The sequence below is a fragment of the Amblyomma mixtum genome, chromosome 8 (genome assembly GCF_055824585.1).
Source record: "Amblyomma mixtum isolate Tamu chromosome 8, ASM5582458v1, whole genome shotgun sequence".
NCBI classification, from domain to species: Eukaryota; Metazoa; Arthropoda; class Arachnida; order Ixodida; family Ixodidae; genus Amblyomma; species Amblyomma mixtum.
This window is the reverse complement of record NC_143019.1, coordinates 87389901-87410106: the sequence shown is the minus strand read 5'-3', so window position 1 is coordinate 87410106 and position 20206 is coordinate 87389901. Positions and strand designations below refer to the sequence as shown.

At 51.0% G+C, this 20206-nt stretch overlaps 1 pseudogene; it reads left to right on the top strand.

Moving 5' to 3' along the window:
* Window positions 1-11416: 11416 nt before the first annotated feature.
* Window positions 11417-16214, top strand: LOC149333385 (uncharacterized; annotated as a pseudogene).
* Window positions 16215-20206: the final 3992 nt, after the last annotated feature.

Below are 20206 nucleotides of genomic sequence, written 5' to 3'. Positions count from 1 at the left end.
GCATTGGCTGCGCCTCGGTGATTTGTGGCTTCTCGGGTCCTAGAGTTGTTACAACCATTGGTTCTAGCAACAATGCTTTGTCCTATGACGTCATCACGCTTGTACCTGCGAGTTTGGCCTGTGGCGGCGATACCTGTATTTTGGTTCTTGCTCTTTTCTACGTTACAAGAGCTTTGTTGTCAGTATGAGTGGCGTTTTTGTAATCAGGAGCTGGTATTCTGTCTATACAAGCCAATTTCAATTTCTCCTCAGTGTCTTTTTAAGCAACCCCATAGGGTCGAAGTTATGGCAGCCCTTCACCATGGCATGCCTCATCGCTTGAGTTACTTTGGGGCATTAAACCTCAAAAACCGCATCTGTTTATCAGTAAATGAGCAGTTTTAAACACAGTGTAGATAATTTTTTGTTTTACCTCATGTTTGTGCATGTAATAAGTGCATGGATTTTTCCAGCTATTTCATGCATGCATTTCAATGGGTTTTTAAACGGTAGCATTTGTGTCACTTGGCAGATTGCATTCTTATGCAATATTCATAGTCGCAATAAATCTTTCACTTCGGCTGAAGTGGAAAAGCTCCTGCCGGAAGCACTGGCGTCTGTAAGCCAGGAAAACTGGCAAAACTGTTGTGCTCATGTGGAACAAGTTGAGGCTGAAGCATGGCAACGCGATATGATTGTTGACGCTGAAATTGAACCGGTTGTCTTCAGCATTTCTGACTCGTGCAACTCCTCCTCTTATGAGTCGAGCACTGATTCCAGTGATGAAGATTTGAGTGGCATCGAGGAACGTGTCTGACTTCGAATTGATGTGTAATACACATACTACCGAGGAAAGAGAGAGGACTCATCGTGTGATCACCTTTGTGCGTGTGTGGGTGGAAATGTGAAATATGTGTGCATGTGGGTGTGTGTGTTGATCAGTCTACCGAGGAAACTGTAACATTTCTATCAAATGATTGCATCAGTGCAATTCATTGCATCAAATTGTATCGGGCAATAACTTGTAGTGTAGGTGGTGAGGTGGTCGTGTTAATAGTGTCTGCATAGAAGTAGAGTTTGTATGAGAGTGCAAATAGTACTTTTTCCAACTAGAATACGTATACTGGTACACGTCGTCAATGTGTGCAGTTTTTGGAAGATTAATTGCAGAAAAATACAGTGGAGCTTAATCAAGCGTTGTGTCAATTATTCGAAAAGTATCTGAAAATTTGAGAGCGAATTGGATTCATTTAAAATAATTTTGAACATATACTGCTTGATTCGTTCGACTAACTAACAGAAATTTATTCAATTATGCTGTCCAAAAAGTTGGAACATTCACAAACCCCTAGGCATTGTCCTCATTTTGTGTGTGAGGGTTGAGAATGGTATGTATGGGTGTCTGATCTTCATGTCCTGAAAAGGGATTCCTGGTTTTGTGTTGTCTTGCATTATTGTCAATCTCTGATCGTTTTGACATGTTATGCAGTGCCAGTGTTGAGGCAGCCGGTACTGTATGTTCCGTCCTTAATTTTTCGGAGGTGCGAATGATTTTAAGCTGGCTCTTGCTCAGTTGAGTGTGAATTTGTTTCGAGTCATGTCTTTGTTAGTACATTTGTCAGGTCTTCGTTTTATCAAATAGTGTTTTTCGATGGCTCCACATTTTTTTTTTCAATTTTGGAGCACTTCACTGATTGTCTGCTGGTGTACATGCACTGCACGTGTCCTTTAATTTGTATGCACTGTGATGCATGCCACTGGCTGTTTCCAGAATAAACCATTTCTCGCAAACACTGCGGGGTCAGCTTTCTTTATTGTCCTGTCTCATTTATTGTTTGCTCTTTCGAAATATTTTTTCCTTGCGTTGTACAACTTTTTCTGCTTTCTTACTTGACGCTCTCACAGCTTGGAACTCTTTTTACCTGGCTGCATGAAAATCATGCCTGAGCAGCTTCTGCTCTTCTAGGAGAGCAAGGAAATCAAGCCAAGCTGACTCTGGAGGCAGTACTATTTTCTGTCACTGTGTGAATCAACACTATGTTCAAAATTTGACACTTAACACGGGAAAACAGGCCATATCGAGGTGGTGTGTGTAAAAATAATTTGACCAATCAGTTTAAATATACTGCTCTTTTGCCGCATATAATAGCCAAGTTATAGAGCTCTCCTCAATGACAAAGGAAAACGCGCTTTGCTTAAGAACGAAAGATATCTTAACAAAAACAAAATAATTGCAGATATGCACAAGAATGTAACACATATACAGTCAGAAAATAGGCGATTAAGAAGTCTAGAACATGTTTTCTGCGCTCTTGCATGATAAACCAGCATTCTAAATTAACAGAAATCTTGCTTCTGAACTTTGCGATCAGTAAAAAATAATTGTTCTCGCCAAGTCCTTTGGGCTACTCTACAGCACAGTGTCAAAGTCGGTCCCAGACTCTTTTGGCGATGACTGGATCAACCGCTAACCGGTTGCACAGAACAATTCATAACATGCCAGGTACCTTAAGAGAGGCCCACAAAAAAGTGGTCCCCTCGGCAACGGCGAAATCGAAAGTTGCAGACGGCCACTTGTTAATCGGGCCACTGCAGAGCACTCACCACTGTGCTAATTAATTAAACCCGACGAATGAATGTCATCTTTCGCACAAACCTCTCGCTTGCATCTAAAAAGTATAGTCACAATGCTGCAGAATCGGGGAGATGACCGCCACTGCTGACCAAAAGCCGGTGTGAGCTCAATGACAACGAATTTCGGACAGCTCACATTAACGTGGTATGCATCAAATGAACAGATGCATGCAGTTCATTTCAGAACACGGCATAATATTCAAGCGATTCTGAACAAAGCGAGTTTTCTCATTCAAGTCACGCGAAATTCGACTTGCGATGAAAAAAAAAATAAGCGATAAAAAAAGTTTCGCCATGCGTGATTTGAACCCACGCACTACCATTGCCTGTCGACTGTCTGGAGCGATACACCTCTCTTTATTTTTTTTTTGCGGACTACTTCCGTAGCCTTCACAGCGTTGCACATGTACGTCGTCGCCATTGGCAGTCAGCTGATGACGGGACCGTAGCGTTGGTAGCGTTCCCTCGCGGTACAAAGCAAAGTTTAATAATGCATGAATCACTCCAAAGCGGTTTAAATCCATATCTTGCACACTATAAAATGATTATCAAGGTGTACTAAGTGCATTATAAAATTCAACAAACCTCGTTTGTCTGATTGCACACGCAATGCACTTGGTGGAGCGACACATAAATGAAAAGTGCACCGGCGGTTGGCTCACGTGACCCGTTCTTTGTAGACCACCCAAGAAGCCGATGAGGTGGCGCCGATGTGATGATAAAGCACGGAATATATCCAGATAACCCAATGAAGCTGGAGGCGAGACGAGGGTGGGATTTTGTCTTGCTACCATTAGTTCACTCATCTGAGGGCGTCGCCACAGCACGGGAAGATTCCGAGTTTCAGAAAACTGGGGCCTTCCAGCATAGCGCCCCAGATTTCGGCGGTGCGGTGGGCAAGACAGGCGGTGTTGTTAGCATGGGCATGGAGTCCGACGTGTAGTGAGGAGAGAGCGTCCAAAATGGCAGTGTAGTGTACACTGTCGAATGCTTTGGAAAGGTCCAGCGCCTGAATAGCTCGAGTGGGTTTGTGGTGGAAGGGGTGTAGGACATCCTTGGAAAGATGGAACATGACATTCTGGGTGGACAATTGGAGTCGAAAACCGAACAAGGAGTCCGAAAACATGTCGTGGTCATCCAGATAAGTCTGCAGGCGGCCAACGATGACGTGCTCGAGCAGCTTGCCGACACAGGATGTGAGAGAGATGGGGCGGAGGTGATTTAGGTTTGGTTTGGTTAATGGGGTTTAACGTCCCAAAGCGACTAAGGCTATGAGAGTAGTGGAGGGCTCCGGAAATTTCGACCACCTGGGGTTCTTTAACGTGCACTGACGTCGCACAGTACACGGGCCTCTAGAATTTCTCCTCCAAAGAAATTCAACCGCCGCGGCCGGGGGGCGCAAGCTGCTGGCGGGCGTCTGCAAGACGTGTGGCGCTTCGGCTCCGTCATTTTTTGACAGGAGCCACGACTCAAGTCATTGGATCCCATCAATTTCGCTCCCTTTGGATTCGGCAAGTTCATCGGCACCCGTGGGCACCAAATTCATATAGGTGGGCCCCCTTTTACAAATTTTAACGCGGTTTTTCCTTCCCGCCTCCGGCGCCGACGCTAAGCCTAACGGCTGCGCCGGCGTTCGGCTTTGAGGGAGTCGCTTCTTTCGGCAAGATGCAAGAAACACTTCTGCAACGCGGCTATGACCCGGACGCCATGTCTTGGTCGACCGTTCCCGTCACTGTGGAACCCAAAACGGCACCCGCGGACTCGATCCGCAATGCAAATCTTCTGCGTCTGCTTGAGCGCCGGCCCAGACGCGAGGCCAAGATAGCGGCGAACGCCTCGCAAACCACCGACAAGGCTGCTGCTACCCGCCAAGCTCCCGCCTCGCAAAAGGCGAAGGACGCCGGCCCAAAGGGCCGCAACCCTGTTACCAAGTGGAGGCCCAAGCCTTCACCAAAATTTCACCTAGACGACTTTGTCATCGTCATAAAGCCCCGGAAGTCATTGGCCATCCGGGACGTCTTTCAATACGGCGAGCTCGGTGCCGCGTTCGGCGCTTTCCTCGGGGCGCCTAAGGCGTCCGAGTTGAGCCTCCTTTTATGCAAGGACCAAAATTTGATCCTCGCCAGCACCCGGAACGCCCACGTCGCAGACCGTCTGCTGGGAGATTTTTCCATCAAATCGACCATAGGAGATATGCCTCTCGCCGGCCATCTCAAAGAACATGAGGAGGACGTCTGTTATGGAGTCATTACGGTGGCCAACCATGAGACGTCCGAATCTCTTCAACCTAGCGTGCAGTGGAGGAGCGGCACTCTACTGGATATCCGCAAGTTCGGCAACTCCAACAAGGCCCGGCTCACCTTTGCCGGCACGGTTAAGCCAAAATACGTCCACTACAACTCTGAAATCCTCTTAGTGCAGCCGTATTTGCGCACTATTCCGGCCTGCAGCTTGTGTGGAACTGTCGGCCATCGGGCAGACGCTTGCCCCAACCCAGCACAAGATAAGTGTGGCCTGTGTGGACAGCAGGCACCCATAAAAGCGGGGGTGCGGGCCCCTCACCAGTGTATGGCCAAGTGTGCAGTTTGTGGTGGTGGCCATGCCACGAACTCGCGGGACTGCACTGCAAAATACCGTCCCAACAAGCCAGCCGCCCCTAAGGGCGGGAAATCCAGCGTGACGGGCAGGCAGCCACATCACCCTGGTAGCGTCGGCAGCGACGCTTCAAAACAACAGACGCCTACCAGCGGGAAGGACGTCAAGGGCTGTCAAGTGCCACCACCGCCCCCACACGGCGGCCAGAAGCAAGCCCGCTCCCAAGACAAGAATGGCGCGGCCGGTTCCTGGGCCAACGCTGTCAAAAATGGCAAACAGGTGAGCGGTTCAGGCAGGGTTGCCTCCTCCTCCCACCCCCTCTCCCCTGCCCCTCGCTCGGCGGCTGACGCTGAGCTCCACAACCTTGTAGCTTCTCTCCGGGCCCAAAACGAGATGCTACTTGCCAAAATTGAAGCCTTAGAGGCTAGAACAACTCCCCATCCCCCTAGTAACCCCGACACAGAGGCTATGGAGAGCGAGACGGCGGCGACACCGGCTATGGAACCTTCCCTTGCTGAACTCGAAGCCCGTCTCAATGCCAAATTTGACACCTTGTTGGAGACAGCGATGGAACGCCTTATAGCTCGAGTCATCGAGGCTATCCCCTCTATGATCGCTCAACATGTCGCGAGTAACCCCCGCCTTTCTCGCAGAGCCGGTCCCCTTAAGAACGTATCTGGTCGGCCCTCTAGATTATCCCGGCGAGTCAGTGACCTCGACGATGACGAAGACAGCTGCCCCCTTCCAGGTGCTGAGCTTCAGCCCCTGGTATCTGGCTCGGGGGCAGCCTCGCTACCACCTATCACGTCAAAGTCTGAGCATGGCGGGACACCCTCGGTGTAGGCGCTCCCCCCTTTCCAAATCGGCTTCCCCCATTACGATTACTCAATGGAACTGTCGGGGGCTCCGGTCCCGTTCCAAGCGTGCCGACCTCCGGCTTTTCCTATCAACCTTTGAGCATTTGCCAGCGGTGGTTGCCCTCCAAGAGCCAGGGAAAGGCGCCACACTAACAAATTATACGACGTTCCAGCAGGACCCCTCGTCTTGTCTCTGCGTTCATAGAAATTATACAGCCAACCAGGTCGACTTAGACATACAACTTGAATACTCCTATGTAATGGTGACCCTCCTCCCACTCCGCAAGCAGGATCCACCCTTACACATATTCAATATATACTGCAATCAGAAATTGCCGAATGTATCATTCGCGGACCTCTTTAGCCGCGCGCTGAGAGTTGCGGGTCGGGACCCCCTCCTGATTGTGGGCGATTTCAACGCTCCCTCTCGGATGTGGGGTTACTGCCGTGAAGAGAAGCGGGGACGCAAGTTGGCGGAGCTTGCGTCAACGCTGGGCCTCACTCTTCACACTGACCCCATCCATCCAACTCGTATAGGCAGCTCCGTGACAAGGGATACGTGTCCGGACTTGACCTTCACCCACAACATTCAGTATGCAGACTGGGTCAACACCGAGGAAACCCTCGGCAGCGACCACTGCCTCCTGAACATTACGATTAGGACCTATCCTTTCGCGCGACCAACAACACAAGCCCGCCTCCCAGATTGGACCAAGTTCAGGCAAAATTATAACACTGCCACACCAATACATGAACAAGGCTACCAGTCTTGGTCAGAACAATTGGTCTCTAGCGTTCGCTCCTCCGAAACTCAAATTCAGCTCTCAGAGGCGGTTTCTGATGTGGACAACCACCTGCTCCACCTCTGGGAGGCCCGGCATTGCCTCGTCCGTCGGTGGCGCCGGCAGAAGCACAACCGGAAACTTAAAGCCCGCATCGCCGAGCTCACTCAACGAGCGGCTGAGTATGCGGCCCAACTCGCCGACTCCAACTGGGTGGCACGATGCAACACGGCCGCGCGGCAAATGTCCAGCCGGAACACGTGGCGACTTTTTCGCGCACTAATTGACCCCACGCAAACACGCACGGAAACTCAAAAACACCTCCAAAGAGCCATACACAGCTTTCAGGGCAACACAACTCAGTTGGCGCACAAGCTCCGGGACCACTACTTGTGCACCACCCAGGACCCCCGCGGGCCGGCGTACTCTTATGCAGGTTCTGAGAACGTTGAGCTGGATCAACCGTTCCAGCTCCATGACCTGAGGGCGGCCCTGGCAAAAATGAAACGTGGCACCGCTCCGGGTCAGGACAAAATTACAGTCAAATTGTTAGCCAACCTCCCCGACCCGACATACTTGTCTTTACTGAATTACATTAACTCAATCTGGCTTGGGGAAGTACCACTCCCCATCGACTGGAAGACCGCCCTGGTCACCTTCATTCCTAAACCTGGAAAGGCCATCAACACGGACAACCTCCGCCCCATCTCTCTGACTTCTTGTGTGGGCAAACTCATGGAGACGACGGTACGCGACAGGCTGTCCGAGTTCATGGAATCCAAACATCTTTTCGCAGACACCATGTTCGGGTTTCGCCCCCAGAGATCTGCACAGGATGTCCTGCTACAACTCAATCGGGTTGTCCTTGACCCCGTCGAATGCGCTCACAATGACAAGGTCGTACTCGCCTTGGATTTGAAGGGAGCATTCGACAACGTTACCCACGAGATCATTCTCACCCACCTCTCTCAAACTAACTGCGGCAGAAACGCCTTTCAATACATTCGGCAATTTTTGACAGACAGACAATCTTATATTCGAATCCAGGATAAGGAACATGGCCCTTTTCATTTAGGAACCAGGGGTACACCACAGGGCGCGGTGCTCTCTCCCCTTTTATTCAATCTGGCTATGATGCGCCTACCGGCCCAGCTGGGCGCTGTCACCGGTGTACAGCATGCGCTGTACGCCGATGACATCACCCTGTGGGCCACACAGGGTTGCCTTGGAGACATTGAGGCCAACCTGCAGGAGGCGGCGACCATAGTGGACCGTTATGCTCGCCGCTGCGGCCTCCAATGCTCCACCCAAAAGTCTGAATTTGTGCACATACGCCCCTCACCAAAGTGCACAGCCAAAATTTCATTGTCTCTTGAGACAGGTCCAATCCCTGAAAAAATCGAAGTCCGGGTACTGGGGCTCTTTATACATCAAGACAGACGGTCAGAAACAACATTGGCCAAACTCCGTCAGGTGGGGGACCAGGTGAGCCGCTTAGTCCGCCGGGTTTCTAACAAGCGCGGGGGGTTACGATGTAAGGACGCCTTGCGGCTGGCGCATGCATTTGTAACCAGTCGAATTCTATATTCGACTCCATACCTCCACCTGCGGAAGCAAGACGAGGATTCACTCGAAGTCATCCTCCGCAAAATTATTAAGCGGGCTCTGGACCTCCCCGTGACCACCTCCAACAAGCGCCTCCTGGGGCTGGGCATGGTGAACACATTTCGGGAGCTCCGGGAAGCTCACTTGACCAACCAATACACACGTCTCTCGAAGACATCGTCGGGTCGCCGCCTTCTTGCCCGACTACACATCCAACACACCACTCTCATGGAAGAGCGCGTACGTATTCCATCCCAGTGGAGATGCGCCCTCCACGTGCGCCCTCTTCCCGCGAACATGAACCGTGAGGACCATAATGGCCGGCGCCTGGCGCGGGCGGAAGCCCTGGCCCGCCACTATGGATCGAAACCCGGCGTATTCTACGTGGATGCCTCCGGCCCCCACCATGGGGGATGGTTCACGGCTGCAGTCGTCCACGAATCCAAAACAGTGAACGGCCTTACTTTCCGAGCCCGTGACATAACACACGCGGAGGAGGTCGCCATTGCTTTGGCTGCATCTCATTCCAATTCAAGAACAATTATTTCCGACTCGCGAGGGGCATGTCGGAACGTCGAGCAGGGCTGGGTACTGTATCTAGCCTACCGCATTCTCCAAAACAGCGTCTATACCGGGGACCCCGCTCACCGGCGTATCGTTTGGGCTCCTGCTCACATGGGCCTTGAGGGAAATGAGGCAGCTGACGCCGCCGCCCGCGCGCTCTCTCACCGGACATTCCCCTCCGACCCCGACGATCAGGAACTCGAATTCACTCCAGCTTACTCGTTTAAAGACATTTCTTTACTTTATCAATCTGGCCATAGTCTTTATCCCCGCCCGTGTGAAGGTCTCTCAAAGGCGGAGGAGCGGCTTCTGCTTCGCCTATATACAAATACTTTGCTGTGCCCGGCAGCTCTAAAACACTTTGACCCTTCTTTCTCTGGCAGCTGTCCGCACTGTGCGGAGAAGTCTTCGGACATCTACCACATGGTGTGGGCCTGCCCCTCCAACCCTGCTATCCCCCCTCACCCCAACCCAACCCGGGAGGACTGGGAGGCGACCCTGCTCGGCTGCTCTGACCTGCAGGCCCAACGGGCCTTGGTCGCGCGAGCCCGGGCAGCGGCCGACGCCACTGGGGTCCCGAACTAGGGACCTCCACCTAGTACTTGTGAGGGCTGGCCCCCTTTGGGTCAGCTCATACCTCACCTCCCGAAGTTTATCTGTAAATAAATGTTTTCCACCACCACCACCGCGGCCGGGAAGAGGTGTTCTAGTGCGATAGGTTCGCCGGGTTTGGGGATGAATGAGACGCGTGCATGGGTCCACGAGAAGAGCGCCAGCCTGCCAATGTGTGTTGATAAGGTAAGTAAGGGCTTCGAGGGAGGGGGTATCTAGGTTTCGGAGTGCTTTGTTCGTGGTGCGCTCAGCCCCCGGAGCCGAGGAGGTGCGGAGCTTGAGTAGCGCCGCACGAACCTCGCCCAGGCAGATGTCCGCATCAAGATCGGGGTTGGTGGAGCCGGAGTAGGTGGGACGAGGAGTAGGGGGGGGGGGCAATGCAGAGGTAGCGGTTCCGGAGGGCCGCCATGAAGTCAGCATCGGAGAGTGGGTTGGAGTGAAGGAGGTGGGAGAAATCCTTTCGCTGGGAGGCTTTGGTGTATTTAGGGTCTAGCAGCACCCTGAGAAACGTTCACCTGTCTCGGAGACCCAGGTTTCCGGCCATGCGATCGCAGGTCTGGCCCCAATGTTACCAAAGAAGAGAGGAGCTGTGCCATGTCCGATGCCAGCTGGGCCAAACGATGGCGCAGGCGGATATTATGTTTCTGGGCCTGCCAGCGGCTGTGGACAGCGTGATAACCTTCCCAAAGGTGCAGCAGACGGCTGTCTGCCGTAGTGCAGTGTGGTGCTGCAGGGAGTGTGGATGCGGCAGTGCGGCCATCCTCCAATAGGGTCTCAGTATATGCCGAGAGATCGGTGCTAGGAGCAGAAAAAGTATAGAGACGAGTGGAGCGGAAGCCGTCCCAGTCAGCTATCTGGGTAAGACGAGCAGAGGTGCGATCAAGACAGGGTAGAGGGAAAGTAATGCAGAGGATGTAGTGATCACTACCGAGGGAGACCCATCTATTAATTCATGTGGGATCGGTAACATATTCGGTGAGGGCAAGGCCTGGATTGGTGTCTCGTTGGGCACTGGATCCAATCGTGGAGGAGCTAGTGAAGTGTTCAGCACAGAAAGGCATTCGTTCTGGACGAAAGTCAAAAGTGAGTGGCCCTTGGGGGTGTTCTGGGAGTAGGCCCAGCTGGTATGGGATTCATTGAAGTTTGCCAGAATGATCAGGGCGTTGCGGCCAGCGCAGGAGAGCGCTTTGCGGAGGACGAGGAGGAGAGGAGTTGAAGGGGCTTTGGAAGCGCTGTACACATTGAGAAAGAAAGAGGCTTGCCTCAGTGCAACGGGTGGGACGAATTTCAAGGAGGAGATAGGCACATTCCGAAACGTCCAGTTGGTACAGCACGGCAGGAAGGTTGTGGTGCACCAGCGTTGTAACGCTTGTTTGGGCCTCCAAAAGCAGATGAGAGGAGGCGTAGTCGCGCAGCTTTACAGGAGCTAGGTGTTCCTGGAGTGCTAGGACACAGGGGAGAGTGTCAGGAGGGATGTGTGGCGTTATCGATCCTCGTGTGATAGTATCTATCGTAGCAAGTGCACGTGTACTCTTGTGATGTTCGGCGCATGCGTGGCGTACTCCGTGTCTGTATATATACTTGTCAGGTTGCAATAAACGGGGCTTTTTCCTTTGGGCGTGGGCCTGGGGGCCACGCACTAGTCTTCATCGATGTGTCGTCCTGCGAAACACCGCATGGTGTCAGAAGTGGTTGCCCAGGTTATACGGGACCCACGGCAGGCGTAAGGTTACCGCCTGCGGCCGTCCGCCAGCAGCATCGTATACCAGCCGGATAACAGCTCAGAAAATGTCGGAAGAAACGAAGGTTTCGTCTCAGCCTTTTTTGGTGCAGCCGCCAGCGAGCTTCAACTTCGACAAGACGTCCGACTGGCCTGGGTGGATACAAGAATTCGATGACTACCGATTCGCCTCAGGACTTAATCAGCGAACTCAAGAGGCTCAGGTGCGTACGTTGCTGTACACGATGGGACGACAGGCACGCAACATTTTCAAGACTTTCAACTTGTCCGAGGAAGACTCCAAGAGATACGACGTGGTGAAGACACAGTTCGACACCCATTTTGTCGCCACAAGGAACTTAGTCTACGAAAGTGCGTGCTTCCATCGCCGCCACCAAGAACCAGGCGAGTCTGTAGATCAGTATGTTACGGAGTTGCATACGGTGGCTGATAGATGCGACTACGGGGAGATGAAAGAGCGGATGATTCTCGACCGGTTTGTAGTTGGTCTACGGGACGCAAAGTTGTCGGAAGCTCTTCAAACGGATGCGGCGCTGACTGTAAAAAGTGCTCTCACCTAGGCACGCCTGAAAGAAGCTGTGCAGCGACAGCAGCAGGATCTTCGGAGCGTTGTGGACCGCGAAGAGCATGAATCCCTGACGAGGGCTGAAGTCGGCACTGTTCATAGGCGGACATCGAACCAGAGACGTCCGGATCACCAGACGTGTGCCGCTTGCGGTAGGGGCCCTCATTCGAGGTCGTCGTGCCCTGCCAGAGGAGCACTGTGCTACGTTTGCCAGCGCCGGGGACATTTAGCAGCTGTCTGCTCACGGACACAATGGACCACGGAACCTGAAGCATGGCCTTCAGAGGTAGGCATCCGCAGTCCTCGGGGTGAGCAACCGAACATGAACTGTGTGATATTTTCCGTGGGAGATTTGGCTGTGTCATCTGCAAAGGCTCGCTTTGTTCAGATTGCTATTAATGGTGCAGTTGTTTCGGTGAAAGTTGACACGGGAGCCGAGGTAAATGTTGTCCCAGGGTCGTTTCCAGCGCTGCCGAAGGTACTACAGCCTACTGATGTTATTCTGATGGGACCAGGCGGTGACAGGTTGAACTTGAAGGAGACGTTTACTGCCGACATTCTGTGGAAGCGTGCTTCGGTTAGACAGGATGTGTTCGTTGTCTAATCGGTGAGCAATGCGATTCTTGGCTTACCCGCAATAGAAGCCCTGGGAATAGTTAAATTTGTGGACTAAGCATCAGTTCATCAGGTAGTGCAGACGCGATTTGGTTCCTTGTTCCGCGGTCTGGGGACCATGAAAGGCGAATACTGTATTCGTCTTAAACCATATTCCGTGCCCTATGCCATTCACACTGCTCGTCGCATACCCATCCCGCTGCGAGATGGCGTGAAACAAGAGCTGGAAGAGATGGAAAGAATGGGGTCATTCGTAAAGTTCAAGGGCCTACAGAGTGGTGCGCTGGCATAGTGCCCGTCTTGAAGCCGTCAGGACAAGTGCGAATATGCGTTGACCTAACTCAACTAAACAAATCGGTGCAACGCGAAAGGTTTGTGCTCCCCACTGTTGATGAGACACTCGGGTTGCTCAGCGGTGCCGTCAAGTTTTCCAAACTCGACGAAAACTCTGGTTTCCATCAAGTGAGGTTAGCAAAGGAATGTCAGCCGCTCACAACCTTCATTACTCCGTTTGGCCGTTATTGCTTTGAGCGGCTACCCTTTGGCATAACTTCGGCTCCGGAGTATTTCCAAAACCAAATGTGCAAGATTCTTGAGGGAATTTTGGGCGTAGTGAACCTAATGGACGATGTCCTTGTATTTGGCTCTACTCAGAAGGAACACGACGAACGGTTGTTTCGCACCTTGGAACGCTTGGCCGAAAATGGTGTGACACTAAGCAAAGAAAAGTGCCAGTTCAGTGTAAAAGAGCTTTGTTTTCTTGGGTGCCGCGTGAGCCAAGATGGCATACGCCCGGATCCAGCGAAGGTTCGCGCAATTGCAGATCTAAAGCCGCCATCGAACGTTGCAGAAATGCGCAGATTTTTCGGTCTTGCTAATCATTGTTCACGATTCATTCCAGACTTGGCTGAGCAAACGACGCCTTTGCGTCAACTGCTGCAAAAGAACACTGAGTGGGTCTGGGCAGCGCCTCAGCAGATAGCTTTTGAGAGCGTGAAGGGTGCTATCTGCTCAGATAGGTGTATGGCTAAGTTTGATGCACAACGTCCAACGATTATTTCTGCAGATGCTTCGTCGTACGGCCTAGGAGCAGTTTTACTGCAAGTAAAACCGAATAAAGAAAAGCGGCCAGTTGTTTTCGTCTCAAGGTCATTGACACCAACTGAAATGCGCTATGCTCAAATTGAAAAGGAGACTTTAGCTATAACATGGGCCGCGGAACGTCTCGAAAGCTATGTGCGTGGACTGCATATTACTGTAGAAACAGACCACAAACCGTTGGTTACTTTGCTAGGAAAGACGCCACTTGATCTGGTTCCGACTCGCATTCAAATGTTCAGAATGCGGCTAATGCGGTTCACCTTTGAGGTGCAGTATGTCCCGGGCAAAAATCTCGAAATAGCTGATGCACTCTCCAGAGCACCAGTGGCAGGCCAAAAGACGAAGAACTTTCTTTCGGTCGATGAAGTCATCTGTTACGTTGCCGGCGCGTTATCTGAGTTGAGCGAATCGCAGCACTTCGGGCTTGTAGCCGAAGAACAGGCGAAGGACAAGACTTGTCGTACGTTGTGTCGCTACGTCCGTGACGGGTGGCCTAGTCTACCTTCGTTATCGGCCGTTTTGAGGCCCTATTGGCAGGATCGCGCCGTTTTGAGCGTATGTAAAGGTGTCCTCATGCACGGCACTCGCATTGTTGTGCCACACTGCCTTAGAAGCAGAATGTTAAAACTGCTTCATGAGGGCCACCAGGGTGTTGTAAGGTATAGAGCAAGGGCAAGAGAGTCTGTGTGGTGGCCAGGTTTAAGCGCTCAGCTTGCGGTATTCATTGCCGACTGCCGCACGTGTTCCCAATTTCGCTTCCAGCCGTGCGAGCCAATGATCCCGACCGAGACACCTTTTCGGCCATGGCAAAGGGTTGCCGCGGATATCTGCCATGTGAAAGGCTGTAACTACTTGCTCATAGTTGATTACTTATCTCGTTTTCCAGAATTGTGTCCGCTGACCTCTCTTAGCAGCACAGAAGTTATTTATCATCTCAAGAAGATGTTTTCTACTCACGGTATACCGGAAACGCTGGTAACCGATAACGGTGCTCAATTTGTAAGCCAGGAGTTCAGCCAGTTCACGAACTGTTATGATTCAAACGTGTGACGTGTAGCCCTAGGTACCCGAAGGCAAATGGGGAGGTAGAAAGAATGGTAAAAAGGGTGAAATAGCTGTTGCTAAAATTTGGTGACCTACATCTGGGTTTGTTAGCATACAGGGACACACCGGGACCCCTAGGAAAAACGCCAGCAGAGCTACTCATGGGGCGACGCCTTCGCACTACCTTGCCTCTCCATCCAAAGAAGCTGGCACCAAAGACCCCCCCATCTCAAAGAAGCGCGGGAAAAAGATGCAGCTTTCAGGGAGACTCAGCGGCAAAATTATGATCGCCGGCATGCTGCCCGACATATGTTCCCGTTGGTGCTAGGTGATTCTGTTTGGGTCAGGGACTACGGGCGAAAAGGTGTGGTGCTTCAGCGCGCAAAGCGGCCACCCTCGTATATTGTGGTTTTGGAGAGCGGGGGCCAGATTGAACGAAATCGGCGAGCGCTAATCAAGCAGGCGCCAAGCAGAGGCTCGGATTCCAGGGACGGGGAGTATGAATTTCTGTCTAGCCTAGATGGTACAGAGGAGAAGGGAAACTCTGTTTCCATGGGACAAACTGTTCGAGACGGTCCCGAAGAGAACGGAACGGAAGCTCTCCCAAGTGACCCGTTGCAGCCGCCACCGGAAACCTCTTCGCCTGGGGTACAGGGTGAACATGTCACACGCTTTGGTAGAAAAGTAAGAAAGCCGCAACGGTACGGTATTTGTGAATGCCATTCATGGAACCGCTTCCATTGAATAGTTGTATTTTGTTTTGCAAGTTGCTGTTTTAGTTTTCTCAAAGGGAAAGGGAAGATGTGGCGTTATCGATCCTCGTGTGATAGTATCTGTCGTAGCAAGTGCACGTGTACTCGTGTGATGCTCGGCACATGCGTGGCGTACTCCGTGTCTGTATATATACTTGTCAGGTTGCAATAAGCGGGGCTTTTTCCTTTGCGCGTGGGCCTGGGGGCCACGCACTAGTTTTCATCGATGTGTGGTCCTGCGAAACACCGCAGGATGTTCTAGAGGTGGAGCTGCAGGGTGCTCCGCTTGCCGCGGAACCCCCGACAGTTCCACTGCCAGAGATTAAGGTGCGGGGGGTGTCTGGCCGTGATGGATGACGAGGTCATCAGACGGAGTTAGAATAAGTGCAGGGATTGGTGGGGCAGGTAGAGAGAGGTGCCCAAGGGTGGCTTCAGATGCACTCTGGTGGGCTTCTAGGGCCGCGACCCTGGTGTCTAGGGCGGTAAGATTCATTGGCGGCCACGCGGGTGTCGATACTGGCGACGCGTTCCTCATGTTGCGCGAAGCGGGCCATGATGCGCTGCTCAAACCCCTCCAAGAAGGAACCTGTTTGTGGAATGACGTCACGCTCGAGCGCGACGGTATCGGAGCAGGGGGATCGGCGTTTGTGTGGGGTCGGCGGGTGGTAGAGGAGGCACCCGATGACGCAGCCGAGGGTGCTGTGTTCATCGGCTTCTCAGCTGGTGCAGGTGGAGGTGACGGTTTTAGAGGTGCGGGAGCTGGCGTAGAAGTAGGAGAAGGAGAAGCGGGGGAAGACTGACGCGCCAGGTCCCGACGGTATCACCAACCAAATGCTACATAATCTGCCCCTGGACTTCAGGAAGGAGCCCCTAAACTTCATCAATCGTGTTTGGGAGACTGGCGATGTTCCTCCGTCATGGAAAGTGGCATATGTAGTTCCAGTTCTGAAGCCTGGCAAAGACATGACGGATCTTGCCTCGTATCGCCCTGTGTCATTGGCCTCCTGTGTAGCTAAGTTGATAGAGAAGCTGGAAAATGAACGCTTATTGTAGCGGCTTGAGGAAAGCAAATCACTGCTATCATGTGTGACAGGATTCCACCGAGGTCTTAGTGCCCAAGGTAGAGTCTTAGACTTGATAAGTCACACTGAACTCCACAGAGCTTTCGGCCTTTCCACCTTGGTCATATTTCTTGACGTCGCAAAACCTTATGACAAGGTGCTGCAGAGCTCAATTCTGAACAGTTTGCAAGGCATGGGCATACAGGGCCATATGTTAAGATACGTTTCAGTGATCGTGCGGTTAGTGTACGGTTAGGGAGGACAATAAGCATCAAAAGGGTTCTATCACGAGGTGTGCCTCAAAGAAGTGTTCTTTCCCCCACGCGCTTTAGGGTCGCTATGGCTGGCCTTCCCGATTCGTTGAAAAAAAGTTGCAAGAAAGTGTGTATGTCAGTATATGCTGACGACATTTCTATTTGTATTACCGGCTACCAACACAAGCGATTAGCCCTGATAGCTCGATAGGCCATACTTTCGGTGTAAACTTAATTTCAAGGTGTGGGATTGTCTCTATCAGTGGAAAAATCCGGCTTTATTCTGTTTCCAGGTGTAGAAAGATGTCAAGCGCAGTTGTGTATAGACCTTGGTCACTCTTGCATCTGTCACTTAAATCACACGCGTTTTCTGGGCGTCATTATTGATTCCCGTCTACAGAGGCGAAAAGCTGTAGATGCGATTGTCTCCTCTCTATCTTCGCGTCTCAATGTGATCCGTAGTATTGCTAGTGAGCAATGGGGAAACAATCCTTCTTCAATGGTGAAACTTCATGAAGCGCTGGTGGTCAGTCGCATAATGTATCTATTACCTTTAATTTCCCCCTCGGCCTCACTGCTTGAACGTCTCGTAGAAAGGGCCTAAGAAGAGCCATTGGAGTTCCTCAGGTGGCTTCTAGCAAGGCAGTACTTCATGAGTCACTATCGAAACCTCTTAACCTTGTCGCCTCACAGAGACTACTACTGCGTATTGGCCGCCTAGGAGAGATGGTAGCTCGGCAATCCCTTGTCCAGCGGCTCTGTAAGAGATATGAGTCGAAGGCCTACTTGGTACTCAATACTCTTAGTTCTTTAGGCCTTAATGTTCCAAGGCAAAGGAAACAGTTGTAACCACCATGGTCTTTTCCGACCCCTAGACTGTAAGGTCACAATTCTCCATGTGAGCTCAAAGCGCAGCTCTCCTTTGGGAACAAGTCATTCGCTCGTACTTGAACGTTTGGGAAAAGAATATGTCCGCCATCTTCAAATTTTCACGGATGGTTCTGTGGACAAGGCCAGACAAGCTAGCGCAGCGGCTTTTTACATTCCTTCTTTGGCCTGTAAGGGAATATGTCTATTTAGGGCAGGTAGTGACAGCTGATCCGGATCATGAGAGGGAAATAACTAGAAGAATGAGAATGGGGTGGAGCGCATACGGCGTAAAGAACAGCTTTATCTTACCGGGGGCTCGACATCGCTTCCCGCATGGGCTCAATCCCCTTCTTTTTACAGGTCCTGGCCTACCTTTCCGCTACCATCCCATTCTTGGACGACACTCTTCTACTCAAGGACCCAGCGCACACACATGTGGGCGTCAGTAACATTTCTGGACCTTTCCTGGCTTCCACCTCTGCAAAGCCACTTCAACTGCCACTGCCTATGACAGCAACGGAACATCTAGTCAGGCAACCTGGTACCACCAGTGACGCTTGGGACGCAGCGCGCCTATTTAATCACCACTTCTGTGTGCCGCACCGGGGGCTCGACATCGCTTCCGGCATGGGCTCAATCCCTTTCTTTTCACAGGTTAGTAATCAACCCTTCGCAAAGACGTATCGCACGTATAATCCGTGTCTCATTGCGGTGTCGCACCCCGACGCTGTGTTTGACTGTATACTATTCGTTAAGAAGCGTTAGTGCAGCTGTGCTCGGTTTGCTTGTAAATTTACTGCCCGGTTGTTTTGTTGCTCTATGGAGATGTTGAGCGAAACCCCGGCCCGGATAGCCGGTTCCCTCCGCAGGCTGCTGTCACTTCCCTTTATGAAACTGTGACGCGATCAAAAAACGTTCAAACACAATTCTTGTGTGAATTAAAAGGTTTACGAGAGCAGCACAATGTGGTGACTGCTTCACTAAATGAACTGGTATGCAGAGTCGCTGTGCCAAAGCTCTCTCTGAGCCAGAATGGACAAAATCAACCTTTAGATGCTGATGCGGTTCACTGTTTAACCCGGGAGGTTGGTGAGTTGAAATTGTCATTAGAAGATTTCAATAACCAATCACGTAGAAATAATTTGGTTCTTTTCGGTTTACCTGACTCTGCAGAAGAGAGCTGGGTGGAATCTTAAGAAAAGGCGTGATCATTTTTCCAGTCAAGCCTGGGTGAACTTAGCGCAAGCAGTATCGAGCGTGTACATCGATTGGGACATTATAAGCCTAATAAAAACTCTCCGATTGTTATCAGATTCTGCAGTTACAAAGATAAGGAACGAGTGCTTTCACACGCCTTACATTGAAGGAAACCGCTTATACTATTTGTGAGGATTTCACTTTTGCAGTGAGACAAGCGCGTTCAAAACTTGTGCTGTACGCCCGTTATTTGTCAGAATCTTTTAAACTATGGCATGATAAACTGGGGATAGATGGGAAATGCTTTTGTTATGACAACGAAAAAGACCGAGTTGCCGAGGTTAACAGATAGCTAGAAACAAGACATGCGACTGGATGGAGTAAATATATAGAAGGTCGGCATAATAGTTCAGTAAGTGCATCGCAGGACTTGATCATACTCGTTGTAAGGTGCCGAAGTTTCAAAAACGAAACAGATGACTTTGCACTTTTTATCTCTGCCGTAAATCCACATGTTGTAATCGGCACAGAATCTTGACTTCACGATTCTATTCTAGGCAGCGAATTCTTCCCTGCCGGTTTTAAAATACATCGTCGCGACAGGAGCACCCAAGGCGGGGGCGTGTTCCTGCTAGTTAATGCTGCCCTACGATCTTCCCTGTTATCGTTACCTTCGGAAAGCGGCGAGTCAGTTTGGTGCAATCTGCATCTAGAGAATGGTCGTCTTTTAGCTGTTGGCTCGTTTTACCGCTCACCAGCATGTGCTAATCCTGACGTGTTTAAGCACCTGTCGAATTTCGCATCTTCACTTGAGCAAGATTTCGTCATAGGGGATGATTTTAATATGGCTGTCCAGTGGGACAAGAATAAGTGCATTATATCTGATTCGAGTACCTTGTCGGCCGGTTTTTATGAGTTCATATCAGCTAATGACCTGTATCAATGTGTTACGGAATCAACTAGACAGGGAAGTAGCGGTGCTTCTACCCTGGACTTATCTTTTTCTAACAGACCATCCATCATTAGAGACGTTGTAGTGATTCCCGGTATAAGCGACCATGACTGCGTTGTTGCACAACTCGCACCTGTTATTCCCAGAATGGCACATGCCGTGTCAAGAAGAGTTTACTTCTATGAAAAGACTGATTACGTTTCCATCTGCACTAGCCTCTAATTATTCTTACCAGAATTTGGTGCGGCTAGCCGAGTTTGTTTGCAATGGGCTAAGGATAATGTTCAAAAATAAACTTGAAAACCTAATTGACCAGTGCGTTACAAGCAAATGCTTATCTCGTAAAAGACGATCGGATAAGGCTTGCGTAACTCGCGAGACCCGGTTACTTATCAAGAAAAGACACCGCCTCCTAAACAGGTACAA